Source organism: Falco naumanni, chromosome 2, assembly GCF_017639655.2.
Source record: "Falco naumanni isolate bFalNau1 chromosome 2, bFalNau1.pat, whole genome shotgun sequence".
NCBI classification, from domain to species: Eukaryota; Metazoa; Chordata; class Aves; order Falconiformes; family Falconidae; genus Falco; species Falco naumanni.
In genome coordinates, this window is record NC_054055.1 from 62,608,122 (window position 1) to 62,621,550 (window position 13,429).

Sequence of the window (13,429 nt, forward strand, 5' to 3'; positions counted from 1 at the left end):
TATTTTAACATGAGATTAGTTAGTCCCAGAAATCCTGAGATGTTTCGCTAAGTTGTCCATTTGCATATTTATTATATAGGTATCATTCTCTCAACTGAGATTCTTTTTCAATGTCTATGAATGAAGGCATTAAATTTCATTTGTCCACATCCTTAGGAATCTTTTAAGTCCTAATTTTTCAGGTATTCAGTGAAAGTAGAAAAATTATATTAAATCTCACTTTGTTTTCCCCTTCATAGAACACTTGCTGGTTTCCCTTTTCTATTGTCAATTGACTTATTCAAAGCAGTTGACAAATTTGTGTTAACTTCAGAATATGAGGGGAAGAGCATATAACTTCCTACACATCACATACAAGTCTTTCATCAAGTTCTCTCACTTATTTTTTTCCTTACCTGGAAGGACTAAAACTTATTTACAGAACCTAAATCTGTAGCTTCACCTTCAGAAATTCATCATTATGCTGAGTGAGTGATACACTTTCCTAGTGGCACAGGCATCATCCTTAACATTCCCTGTAGTTGTACCTATGGTGGAAAGAAGTTGAGCAGAAAAAGAGACATATATATTTTTGCCAGCTTCTTTTATGGCAAAATAACATGCTATACTTTTTTTATCCAACTTTTTTTCAGTACCTACCTAACCTCGACGTCATTATATCTACAACTTATCATGACCAGTAGGTTCAGAAAACAGCTTCATTGCCACAGCTGAGCAAGAGGTAGGGCAAGAACGGGAAACCCGTCAGCTTATTAATGCAGCCCTCAGTACCTTCCAAATAGCATGAATTTACCTTTACAAAATTCCAATGAAGTAACAAAACTCCCAGTCCTTACACAAATCCCATAAATCTGGGACTTGTGTCACCTACAGCTAGGCATGATTAGGAAGAAGTAAAAAGGTGTAAGTTGAGTACATGCATATACTTCATTTGCAGTCAAGAAAACTTAATTGATGCCCAAATACAACTTCTGAAGGACATTTTACAAACTGAGACTGTAAGTAGCCTGAAGCATTTCCTACCTTCCATTTTTTGTAAGGACTGAATCAACTCTGGCTCCTTATTTACCCTTATCCTATGAACAGACTTCCCTAACACCTGGTTGAGAACTGGTAGATTTCTATAAATAGCAGTTTGCAACCCTTCCAACCCAGTTCAGTAGTATCCCAGTAAATATTTAAGTTAAAATCTGGACTACCAATATTTTCTTATTCTATTTTTTTCTTTTCTAACCCAATATTTATTAAGGTAGTTAGATGTTAGACCAAAAACTATAGAAAGGCAAACAAATAGCAAGAAATTTGCTATTTTTTAAACTTTGTTTTGTTTACTTATGTGTCACAGCACAAACAAACAAGCTGCGACAAAGTCTTTTACTATCTCATACCAGCACACTCTTCATACAGTTCTGCTGCTGCCTTCTCCCTGTCTTACCTCATCCAAAACCCACTCTCTCTTTTGCTTCTTCCTCGACTGCTCTCTCTTCATTGGCTCTCAACCCCTTAACAGAACCAGCCACACCTGCACCTTATCAACATCGGCCAACCCACCACCCCTGAAGCCAGCCCACAGTTGTATATTATCAATGCTAATTAACACAGCTTCATACTTCTACATTTATGCATAGTATGGTATCAGAATCTGGGTGTAAGTATAACATTTATATATAACATGATTTTTTGCTATTAGATTTGCTTAAATTTTCAGTTCTTTTATTTAATTTCATAGTACTTGCTGGAAATCTGAGATCTAGTGACTAGCAGCAATTGCCACATAATAACTGTTGTTGATCAGCTTTTTTGGAATGTTGATGCCCCATTCCAAAGCTTTTTTAATTTTATTATTTTTTTTTAATTCATAAAATGTTGATTTGTTCAATTTTAAATACAAGTTATCAAACACAGTGTCAATTCATGGTAATAGAGAGAACCAACAGAGATTTAGAATTCAGGCAGTGGTAGTTCCATATCATGCAGAAAACATTCTTTACTCAAATTCTGTTTCCCCAGCTAGTAGCATTTCAATGACTCAAATCATGTCAATTGCTGCCACAGTGGCTCTCTTGAGAAGGGAACAGTGTAATAAAGGTTTTCAATTTGTCTGCACTGGTTTAGAAATATCAAGTGGAGCTTTTCACATTTATAATGAATATGATTAAGGAATGTATTTGTAAAAATGCATACTTGAAATAAGAAAATAAGATTAGAAACAATGTTAAGAGCATTGAGCCATATTTGCAAAGAGGGCTGTACATTTTGCTATGATCTGAAGGGTACTATTTATGTTCAAGTCTCAAGTATTTTCAGCATTTACTTTTGTGTGTTACATTGATTAACAGCTGGCAGGCACATTCACGTTTGTTTCCAGACAAGACATATGTTGTCCAGTAGAGAGTAATCTTTGCTTTTGTGGTTCAATACTTTCAAAGAATAGCCTTTGAAGACCAGTGATGCCAGGCAAAATTAAATTGGTTTGCATATCTGCCAACTTGGCTGATCTTGGAAAATCAAAACAGCAAACATGCAAAGAAGTTGTCTTCTGTTGAAAAACAAAACTGAAAGGTGATATGAGGTATATCTAAGAACACAGCACCAGTGTCTGATGCGCAAGATATTTTTTCCGCTTGTTGAGAGTACTTCATTAACCATACACAGTGTGTGTTAAAGAGTAGTGGCAAAGAATAGAAAATGATTGATTATTTGAATTAATAATTTACGCTAGTGTGGTATTTGGACCACATAGACAGGCTTAGGCTGGGCAGAGTATGGATTGACAGGAGCCCTGAGGAGAAGGACTTGGGGCTGCTGGTGGACGAGAAGCTCAACATGAGCTGGCAATGTGCACTTGCAGCCCAGAAAGCCAAACAAATCTTGAGCTGCATCAGAAGCAGTGTGGCCAGCAGGTTGAGGGAGCTGATTCTCCCCCTCTACTCTGCTCTTGTGAGACCCCACCTGGAGCACTGCGTTCAGCTCTGGGGCCCCCAACAGAAGGACATGGACCTGTTGCAGCAAGTCCAGAGGAGGCCTATGAAGATGACCAGAGGGCTGGAGCACCTCTCGTGTGAAGACAGGCTGAGAGAGTTGTGGTTGTTCAGCCTGGAGAAGAGAAGGCTCTGGGGACACCTTACAGCAGCCTTCCAGTACCTACAGGCGGCCTACAAGAAAGCTGGGGAGGGACTTTTGACAAGGCCGTGTAGTGATAGGACAAGGGGGGATGGCTTTAAACTGAAAGGGGGCAGATTTAGGTTAGATATTAGGAAGAAATCATTTTCTGTGCGGGCGGTGAGGTACTGGGAGAGGTTGCCCAGAGAATCTGTTGATGTCCCATTGCTGGAAGTGCTGAAGACCAGGCTGGATGGGACTTTGAGCAACCTGGTCTAGTGGAAATTGTCCCTGTCTGTGGCAGGGGTGTTGGAACAAGGTGATCTTTAAGGTCCCTTACAACCCAAACCATTATAAGATTCTATGATTCTTGTTTTAGCCAGTCTTTGATTAAGGGACTTCTCACTTGCTTGGAACATTTCTGTAAGGCTTTCTTCCCATCTCAGCTTTTCAGCACCAACACAGATCTGTGCCTTGGAAGCTGAATATGGAGGCAAAGGAGCATCAGAGGTCTAAAAGCATTAATGGAAGGAGTAATAAGGAGGATGGACAATGTCCATCAGAAAGGAACAGAAAAAGCATGGAGAGGACCAATCGATTTGGCTTGCTTTATTACCTGTTCAGTAGCACTAACAAAGATATTTGAAAGTGCAAAATAGCTTGCATTTATGCTGCTTGGTCTAGAAACTACTCCAAGTGCTTACTTCAGAGTATCACCTTTGCAAGAATGTATAAAGGGAGTAATGAAGCTGTTCAGCTGCAACAGCCTTCCTTCCTTCTGCTCCCAAGCCTGGCAGAGGGTATGCTGAAATTAGATGAGGTGATGCAATTTGTGAGGTGTTCTAAGCAGATCAGAAGAGGACTGACATACTGCAGAATTTCCATAGTTATATTTAATTTCATATTTCTGGTCATTTTAACCCTTTCATATCACTTAAACCATCAACTATTACACTTTTTTTTTTTTTTTTGCATTTTAATAACTGTAACTTTAATATTTTGAACGTGAAATTCCACTAATAAGAAAGTAATCTTAATTAAGCTGCAGAGTCATTACTCACAGAAACCTTGAGCTATTTACTCCCAAATTCAGGCAAATAAGCAACCTTCGTTCCCTTTGTTCTTTGGAGATTGGTACCAGAATCCACACCCCTAGACACTCTCTATCTCAACTTTATTCAAATTCTTACCTCTCTTTTTCTTTGCCTACTTTCTTCCTATTTTCCTGTCCAAAAAAATACTATTTAATTTTAACCATAATATTTCATTACGTCACAAACCTTTTCAAACATATACATATTTGTATCTTGTACCCAATCTATTTACAAATACAGAAGTTAAATAATGAATAAATTTCAGGTTTTCAAAATTAGACAGTATTCAAACATAGATTATCCATATACAATGTGTATGCATTTATAAAAACACATATACATGTGTGTATTTTAGAGTGAATGAAGTATGTATATATAAATAAAGAGTATGTATTTACCTGTGTATACGTAGATAAATGTGTGAGTGAGTCTACACATATATTCATGTACATGCCTCTAAAATTCTGTAGCAGATTACCATTATGAACATTGGTAGTCAGGGACACTGAAATTATTATAATCTCAAATTATTTTCCATTTTCTGTGAAATCAGCAAATAACAAAGCAGATGAGATTTCCTCTTTTTCAAAACAAAGCACTGAAAATGCAGTTAATACCACTGCCTTACAAACTCCAGTTGCCGAAAACTCCAGTTTATCTTTCCCCTAGTTAAAATAAAGACATATAAATTATGTTTTTCATGCAAATGAAAGACTTTTTCCCATTCATTTAAAAATGTTTTATTTTTCAAATTAAATAGTGCTTTGGTTTACCTTGCTCTTTTTCCCTCCATCTCAATTTTTTTTTCCTGACTTTGTGTCGTGGTTTAACCCCAGCTGGGATTTAAGCACCACACAGCTGATCTTTAATGTGGGTCTCCTCCTACCCACCGTGTCTCTGCTGCAATCATTCCTATGACAAAGCTAAACTCTTCTCATGAAGCATATATATTCATGGACAGAAGCAGACTCTACAAGACAGATACATGTTTTTAGGAAACCTCTGTTTTTAGGCCTGTTATTTCTTCCTACCACACTTTCAGCCCCATATCATTGCTTTCAATTTAATGCCCTCTATTATAATGAGGAAATAATCACTTTGGACGTATATCAATCATTAAATAAAACTTTGTATCTTTATTCTCTCCAAAGATACCCTTTACCAGGGAAGATTATATTCCATGTAGCATTTATTAAAAAAAAAAAATAAAAAAAAATTCAGCTTCTCCTGCAAGAAATCTTAGTGTTTTTATGATAAGGTTAGGTTTTACTTAAATTACATTAAGATAAGCATAAATTAAAAAGGAGTTTATGAACAAAAAGTTTTCAGTGATACATAACAACATGCAATTGCAATTGTTTCACAATGTAGATAAACTGGAAGACAAAAAATATGTTTTACTATAATGGAACTTCCCTCTCTATTTGGTAGGAAATCTGGTTTTCTGAAACATACTACTAGTGTATGAGTGTGTGATAGCACTTGATTTAAATTTGCTTTGTCACCTTTAGTGTATGTGGATCTCATTGAAGTTGATACAGAAGACAGCAAATTGAAAAAGCTCACCTGCTTTGAAAATATTTGAATTTCTTTTCTTATTTGCTCTCTTTTTACCCTACACTGTTTTAACCTTTAAATAACATCAGAAGGCAAACTGATAACTTTAGGTTTGTTTTGTGGATTTTCAAAATTTGCATTCAGGTAGTAGCTTTTATGCAACATAGTTACATTAGTATTAGAAAAGCTTCTAGGTGATTTTTTAAATACAAATAGATGGATTGTGATGCATGTCAAAGGCAAGTGATTTCTGGATTCTGAAAATCATGAGAACATAAGCACACATACAGTCTGATCTAGGGGTATTCAAATCGTTCAAAGGTTCAGTTTCTTCTTCTGCCTGAACTTACATCTCCCATCTTCTACAAGAATATTCTAGATATCAAGCTTCAAATTATTTTTGAGAGGGGAATGCTTTCAGTCTTAGCTGTCTTTCAAAACCAAGTTGTGCTAACTGAGCTACCCTTTCCTGCTTTTGCACTGCATAAACACTTCAGAGTTTTATAGACATGAAAGAGCTCCAGCAGGGACAAAACAAGAAGACCCATATCAGACTACTTCATAACGACAAACAAGGAGTTTCAGATGGGAAATGTAGCAATTCATTCAACTTTCTGGGCCAAATTAAACAGTTGATAGTTTTAAATATATTCTCTGCCATCCCAAAAGATGTTTCCTGACTTGCAGATTAAGGTCTAATCTTAACATTTAGAACTGGAACGAGGAGTGTCAGGCTTCCTCAGTCATCATACTGAAAGTTTTCCACATTATTGATAAGTAAAACAGAACAGGAACGAAAAACAACTTTTGCAACTCTATTCTTCTTCCCGTGTGAGACATTCTGGTAAATTTAAAACTAATCTAAACACATTTTTTACATAATTAAAACTACCTATTAGCGACTATGTTGATTGTTGAAATAAAAATCATGCTTTAATTTTTTTTGTAAATCAGGTCTTCCCATACAGCTACTTTATGTCAAGTTTGTGACAAATATTCTATGAAGAAAAATTGACTGTGTAGCTGAAATATGTGTGATCACCATCATATAATGTCTATAGGACTGAGGCAATATAGAAATTCTCTGCTTCAGTATAAAACCACTGCTATAGGGCTTTCAGAGATGTGATGGATTACATTGAAAAATTCCAGCAAAATAGAATGAATAATCACTAGAATGAAAAATAAATTATTAATATGCCTTTTCATATATGATCTATTTTTTCAAATATTAACAAACAAAAATTAAAAAGCTGTGAGGTAAAGAAGAAGCACCTGAATATGTACTGGCTAACCTAAATGTTTATGAAATCTAGTACATGACCACAGGTTTTATGATTTCCATATAAACAATGGCATCTCTTACGCAATTCTGAATTCCTGATCTGCATGAGCAAGCCGCATCCTTTACATTTTCAAGTGCCCTCAAAGTGTCTATGCTAGATAGTTCATTGTGCATTAAACATCAGAGATATTTTTACTTTACTGACAGGAGCAGTGTTGCACTAATCTTAACTAAACACTCTGCAGAAAAGCAGAGAGGGGAAAAAAAAAAAAAGGTGCAACACAGCTAACTCCTAAACTTGTCATTTCATTAATTTCAATCAATCAGATTTTCTGATTAATTCATCTATATTAATTTCTTCCTGTTCCTTATTATCTTAGATAATTTCACACTGAGTGTGCAAAAGTGTCTAAGTATCTAATAACATACCAGAGTTGCAAAGTGTCACAAAGTTTTCTGATGTTCAAAAAACCCATACATGAACAGAAAGCTTTCTGTGTCCCCAATCACACTGGAGCTTATATGAACTCACGAGGAAAATAAATGACAACCTATTTATTCATTGACAGGGAATTTATACATCTGTCCACAGAGACTAAAGATAACTTCTGCTTTGAAGATCAGGTGAGGAAACATTTGTTCACATATATAAAGCTACATAAAATCAACAGATCAGAAGAAATAGAAGATCTGGGGTAAGCCTGGGAGCTGAGGTGAAGCAGGTACAAAAGGACAGACAGCTGGTAGAGTATTTTTACACCACTTAATCTTCCAAGCCTTTGGTTTGAGTTGGGTTTTTTAATGAATACCATACGAGTAAGAGACTGTTGTGATCAGAATTTGAATCCTGATATTTTTATGTTTACAAGGCACAAAACTAGTTTCCTGTGCTGGTACAGCAATCTCAGTGAGCAAAGATTGAAAATCTGGTTCACATTTTCAGCAAACTGGAGTTTTAAAAAGAGACCATGTATATAGTAAGTATTCCCAACAGATTTTTGCAACACTTGGACAGCTTCAATATACACCAGAAGACCTTTCACTGTTTTAGATCTCAGCCCTAGAAATTAATTCCTCCATAAATTTATGAAAATATGTAAACCTATAAAAGTCAACAAGGTCACTTATGTTTGAAAGTACTGCCCCACTGGAATCAAGCCAGTATGTAGGAGCCCACTATACTCTGTGCTATATGCTTTAGCTAGGTTTGGGGATTTTTAACGTGCTTAAGTGAAGAGGTGTATACACAATTTGTTTGAAAGCCACGACAGCTTACTAAATGCCATAAAGTAAATATACTGAGTGATAACCAGAAAATAACCATGATGATAACCTCCTTGGAAATGGCAGTATCTGATATATTGAAGGAAAAGGAAAAAACAAACAAACAAACAAAAAAAAAAACCCCAAAAAAAACCAAACCACCAAAAAACCCAAACCAACAAAACCCCCCACCTTAAAATATCCTAAGATAAAATCTGCAATGCAGTAGTAAATACCAGTGACTGTTTCCTCAAAACTACCTGAAGTTTCTAGGTGGAATGAAGTGAAAAAGAAGAAAGGGAAGAGAATGCATTTTTATGCTTTATATTGTCATTCTTTGCCGTTGCACTAGATGGTGTAAAGTCACAGGGTATTCACTTTTGCTATTTTCCTAATTCTGGTTTTGGCCTTTGTTTTATTATACCTTCTCTGCAGTCAGAGAAAACATTGCATTTGGGATAACTAACAGAAATTTCAGGAAAAGAAATAGACTTTTCAAGATATGGGAGAATGAGGGCAAATAAGTCTTCAAACTTTAAAACAAAAACAGCTATGGGAAACCTTCATTTTCTTGGGAATATATATTTTTTCATTCATAAAAAGCAAGTCTATGCATACTTATAGACTGACCAACCTATAGATGCTAAAAAGTGATATCCCTATTATGCCACAGTATTTACATAGCAGTTACATATTATGCTCTTAACTTTTAGAAAAGTAGGAAGCAGTGGGAAAGTGTTGCAATTAGTTTTGTGAGAAGTTGCTCATCATCTTTCAAATTGTGGTCATGTGAAACTAGCTGAAAAATCAGAACTGATCTTTTTGGTTTTTATTAACTGGGGTAAGTAGGGAATGTAAGAGGTCATTTTACAGTCTGTTCTGAATAACATTCTGTATTGCTTGGGCAAGTTTCTAAGCCTACCTGAGTCTCAATTCCCTTTTCATAAAAATATAGCTAGTAATGATTCCTTTATACCTTCTCTCTCTTGTCTACTTAGAACCTATGGGTTTCAGACCAGGGAACATCTACTGCAGTCTCTCTGGGATCTCTTTGAAGGTTTCTAGAGCACTGGTAACCAATACATAGCAAATGTTCTGCTAAATGGCAATGAAAAAAATGAAAGTAAGCACAAAGAACACAGATACTTTGATAGCATCTTTAGAGAAAATATTCCCGAAGAAGAGACATCATTAAGAAAGTATAAAGGAAGGAATAAAGAAAAACGTTCTGAGGAAACCCAGAAAGGATTAATGTTCAGTTAATATGAATGATTTAGAGCACCTTTTTAATCCTCATTCCAGGGTCTATATAAAACTGATGATCTCAAAATTAAGAGGAAAAAGAAGCTGAGATGTGATTAACGTTTGTCAGTATCAGCCTTTGTATTCTGACTGCCACACTGTCAGAGGATAAAATTGCTATGTGACCTATTTGTTGCGCTGCAGGCAGATGAAACAAGCAGCACACTGAAGAGACAGTTCTTTCTAAATGTGTCTACCCATGATCTTATTCAACTTGTTTTCAAGAGACACACAGAAGCTGAGGTAAAATAAGTTCTATAAGTCTCAATTACAAAAAAGAAATTCACACAAAAATGCAACTGGTTAAATTTCTGTTGTCCAGACACCACAGTATAATGAATAAATTCAAGCACAGTGAAGTACAGGGAAACACAAGCAGTTTGCAAATGCTCTTTTCATAGAGAATTTGCTTTGTGTCTATGCAGTTTCAAATCTGTCCTCTGAGGTTTGTTTACACTGCATAAAACACAAAGGCAAGCCTTGCAGTGAAGACAATGACCTAGACCCCTCTTCTCTTTTCCTGTTGTGCACTAACTACCAAATTACAGAAGCGTTTCCCTTTTGTCTGAATCTGGGTTAATACTGTTACTATCAATAGCATTTATTCCTCAAAGAGGCACAAAGAGCAGTGAGCATTCAACATGCATGTATACACCCCAGCCCAGCTAAAGGCAAAGAGTTAAGGCACTGCTTTAAGAAAAGTATATGAGAATCACCTCACAGGTAGGAAGATAGAGAGCTCACTTCTCACAAATACTGGATTACTGCAGTAATTGCAGAGTTATTGGACAAACTCCAATAGAAGTGCTCCATCTAAAAGCACACGTGAATGAATATGACCATGCCAACTGCACCTTGTACCACACTGAGTCATGTCAATGACTATTAAGGAAATTCTAAGCACATCAATTACATTACATCCCTCTGGATATATAAGAAATAACAATGCACATCTAGTTAGAGGATCTTAAAACAAAAGAAGTATGGAGCTGCTCAGTGATTTCAGAACAGTTATTTCTATACAATAACTGATGAACCTTAAGAATACAGTGAATTTAGTGGTAGAATCTTAGGCAGCCAGAAGTTAGATATGTGTTTTTAAGATTATGGTTTGGGACTTGGACTGATAAATTTGATATCTTATCAGTTTAAGTGCCTTTATAAATCTGCATCTGTGATAATGAAGCAACATTTCCATTAACAGGTGGTTTGTCTGTGATTCTCTCTGGTGACATACCGATTTACTTTACACGTCAACCCTCCAGTGCAGCATTGCTTCACTGCACCATTTGATACAGGTATCCTCTCTGAAAACAGATCTGCATGTGCTGCTGCACAATTTCACAGGTATCTTGTTCTTTTGTTAAGAAAACCTTGCCCTTTTTTCGAAGAAGACTTTTTACCAAAGAAAACTCTGAAGTAGCACTACTTTTTATGACAAAACAAAAAAATTGTCACTATCAAACCCGTATTAGCAGACCAAAACCTGTAAGGAATAAGACTATCACAGACAGGTCTTCTTTTCTATAACCAACCCTAGCAAAGATTACACATTTCTTCTTGAACAATTGTAACATGAAAGAAGTCTCCATTTAAGTTGACTTTCAGTAACTTGTGGAGACGACCCTTCACACTACAGTAGACTGGTATCAAATTTATAAGCATCTGCTAACTGGGCCTTTAAATTATCCTCAAGTGCCACTTACAAGATTTCCAGAACGGATTACTTATATTTTCCTTGACAGCAGAGCCATGTAAGCTCTACTTCTGTAACATTTTCATCAATGACAGATTTTGTATGTGGGAAACAAAATGCCACGTCTACAATATTTGCAAAGGATAACCAGTTACAGAAATTAAAGTATTGGGACTAGTACAAACATATCATTACTTTTAAAAAATATGTAATAACATTCTTTTTTTCTAAAATGTAAGAATAGCTAGGAAAATGTGCCTGGATCTGTGCAAAAGCCTTGAAATAAAAATGTTCTTCAATATTGTTAAGTGCCAGGAGTATATTCTGGCACCATGGAACTGATTTGTTTCCCCTTCCTTCCTGAGCGATAAGAATTCCAAGGAGAAAGGTTTCCTTTCTTCCTACCTGATCAGAAATTGCTACTTTTAGTAATGTGGCTTAAGTGTATTGACTTTCACAGGACACCCTCTTACCCTCCCTTGTGGGCAGGACTGAACTCTGCTGATATAAATGACTTGGTCCCCAGAAAAGTTTTACTCACTTACATAGCAGAGAGTTCTGTCTGCAGATTATTAAGGAAAAAGTGAGTTCAACAAAAAAAGAACAGCTTGCATAATTTATTTTTATTCCTTCTCTTAAGCAGCATGAGAAACGCAAGCAGTGGTGCGGGTAATGGAGGGACATCACCAAGAAATGAGATTTAAACATTTAGAGAATGAAAAATACTGGGTTGAATAGACAAACTGCAATACTATATTTGTTACAGTCTTGTGGGGACGGTATGAAAAAATAAAACAAACAAGAGAAGGAAGTTAGTGTGAAAGAGAATTCTCTTCCTTTTTACAGGTTTATTTGCATACAAAATATCATGCTTAGGTATAGGTTTGCCACTACAACTGGTTTCTTGTTTTATACTTTGCAAATCAAATATGAAATCTATCAGTAATGATATTAAAATAAGTTTATCTAGTATACCCAGCTATGCTGGGATTATGAGAGCTGAAGTGTATTGTGTTTGCTTCTTTCTTTGAACACTGCAAAAAAAATTAAACCTGTATTTTTTAAAAGAAAGAAAAAGGGCCAGCTGTATCATTATTGTATTTCATGCTTCCTTGTAGGCAATTTTTTAATTGCCCTTTTCATAATACTTTGAACTACTTCAAAGTTCCTTAAAACTCAGAACACTTTGACTGTAACATACCATCAAAGCACAGAGGCGTGGAGTGTAATAAGATAAGAGTAACTAACTGTTACAACAAAAAACACATATTTTTTTGATAAGGACAGGAAGAAAAGCAAATCATTCTTTTAAGAAAGCAAAAATTTTAGAAATGTTCAGTTGTGTAAATATATATGTATGTATTATATATGCATATGTCAGTATACCTAGGTATATATGAATAACTGTTGTCATACGTAAATAAGTTGGCACCTAGGGGAAAAAAAAAGATAATAAGGCTAATCTGTGCTTCCAACTTGTCAATAAGAGATCTGTGATATCTCTAGGGATTGCAGCTGTACCTTGCATGCATCTAAGTAGGCTAAGTTTCAAAATTACTTCACAATGCAAACTGGCTGTTTAATTCTCTAACTTATTCAAAACACCTACTAATTTATATTTAGAACAGAAAAATCAATCAGAGCAATGTCCTATGTGGTAAAGGCATAATACACAGGAATTACTGCACCTAGTAATGGTTTATGACTGTACAGGGAAAGATTTTCAATCTGGTTTTGAAGAGATCAAACAGTAAAAAATTTGTCACAAGGTAATTTAGCCATATATATCTATATGTATCTATATATCTCACTGTTACTCTGTTGATTTTAGTTTTGTTTACACAATTGAAGAATCTTGTACTCCGTAACTTTTACCTACATAAATAAACACATATTCAACTGCCATTCTCTGAACTCTTTCCTGGTTTTTTTGTCATAATAAAATGTATGCTGAAAGGAACATGAACTTTAATCTCCAGACTGGCATTGAGGTATTCCTTCCTGAAAACTGAACATTAGTAGTTAGTGGCCATAAATATGCAGCTATATGTTTATTGCTGACACACCATTCACCCCATGTACAAAGCTGTGGGTAAATGCAATGGAGAACTTTTTTTAAATTTAATAGAC

General features: G+C 35.6%; 1 protein-coding gene across 1 annotated transcript in view; it reads right to left on the bottom strand.

The window, feature by feature from the left end:
• The window catches only part of FAM155A (family with sequence similarity 155 member A), a 487,856-nt gene that overhangs the window by 111,854 nt on the left and 362,573 nt on the right, over window positions 1-13,429 (bottom strand).